Source organism: Nestor notabilis, unplaced genomic scaffold (assembly GCF_000696875.1).
Source record: "Nestor notabilis isolate BGI_N333 unplaced genomic scaffold, ASM69687v1 scaffold25187, whole genome shotgun sequence".
NCBI classification, from domain to species: Eukaryota; Metazoa; Chordata; class Aves; order Psittaciformes; family Psittacidae; genus Nestor; species Nestor notabilis.
Window position 1 is genome coordinate 1 of NW_009935567.1, and position 1,739 is coordinate 1,739.

The following is a 1,739-nucleotide window of genomic DNA, read 5'->3' on the forward strand; positions in this document are numbered from 1 at the left end:
CTGGCTGAGTTTTGAGGTTCCTCCCATCCCAAACCAGGCTGTGAGTCTGTGGTTTTGAAAACATCCCAGTTCTCCCCCTGCAGTTCACAACCATCAAACAGAAGGCAGCACTGGTTTTCTGTTCCCAGCACTGCATTTGCTCACGGAGTGTTTCTCAGTTCCAGCTCTCCTGGTTTCTCCTAGAAGCCTGTTTCTCTCTATGCTGGTTTTACAGGATTGGAACATTCAGATGGTGTTTGCTTCACTTTGCTGCTTCTTTTAGCCCCAGTCTTGCTCCCAGGCTTCACTTGCCTAACAGGTGCCATCCATCCATCCATCCATCCATCCATCCATTCATCCTTGGAGCAGCCCATGTACATCAGCAGATACACATGCCTGTTGGAAGTCCTGTGTGACGGTTACTGCCAGCAGCTCCATTAACACACGAGTGGGACATGCTCACAGTTTGCCCTGTGCCTGTGATCTGCAGTTTTGGGGAGCAGTACAACAAAGTACCAGAAAGTAGCTTCTGGCACTCCCAAGCTGTTTCTTTTCTTGGGTCTTCCATGCCATGGCCAGGTCCTTTTCTGTAGTTCTGTGGCCAAGGGAACACAAACACCTTTGATGGGAGTGGGAAGAAAGGACATTTTGGTCACACAACAGCAGTGGCATGTCCCATCCTTTGCTGAGCCATTTACCAGCCCTCTGGTGCCAGACAGCTGGAGCTGGCTGCAGCCCTGTGATCAAAGCAGCACTAATGGGCACACCAGTGCTGGAGGCTTCTGCCTCATTAGGTCAGAAACCTCTGGGATGTCTGGGAATCTGCCTTTCCAGATAAGCGTCCTGTGCATCGGCTGGCACATGCCTCATGCTTGCTGGCACAGTGGCATTTCTTCAGAGAGCATTTCAGAACTGGGCTGCATCCCCACAGTGTGAGCAGCAGGTCGAGGGAGGGGATTCTCCCCCACTGCTCCTCTCTGGGGAGACCCCCCCTGCAGTCCTGCCTCCCACTCTGGGGCAACAACACAAGACGGACATGGAGCTGTTGGAGCAAGTCCAGAGGAGGCCATGGACATCAATTTGGTAGGTGGACCACTCAGTGGATAAAGAACTGGCTGGATGGCTGCACACAAAGCGTTGTGGTCAATGGTTCAATGTCCACTTGGAGACCAGTAACGAGTGGTGTCCCTCAGGGATCGGTGTTGGGACCTGTGTTGTTTAACATCTTTGTGGGTGACATGGAAAATGGAATTGAGTGCGCCCTCAGCAAGTTTGCCAACGACACCAAGCTGTGTGGCTCGGTTGATACGCTGGAGGGAAGGGATGCCATCCAGAGGGACCTGGACACGCTTGTGAGGTGGGCCGATGCCAGCCTCATGAAGTTTAACCAAGACAAGTGCAAGGTCCTACACCTGGGTTGACACAACCCCAGGCACAGCTACAGGTTGGGCAGAGAAGAGACTCAAAGCAGCCCTGCGGAGAAGGACTTGGGCTGTATCAAAAGAAGCGTGACCAGCAGGTCAAAGGAGGTGATCCTGCCCCTCTACTCTGCTCTTGTGAGACCTCACTTGGAGTATTGTGTACAGTTCTGGTGTCCTCAACATAAAAAGGACATGGAGCTGCTGGAGCAAGTCCAGAGAAGGGCCATGAGGATGATAAGAGGGCTGGAGCACCTCTGTATGAAGACAGGCTGAGAAAGTTGGGGCTGTTCAGCCTGGAGAAGAGAAGACTGCGTGGAGACCTCATAGCAGCCTTCCACT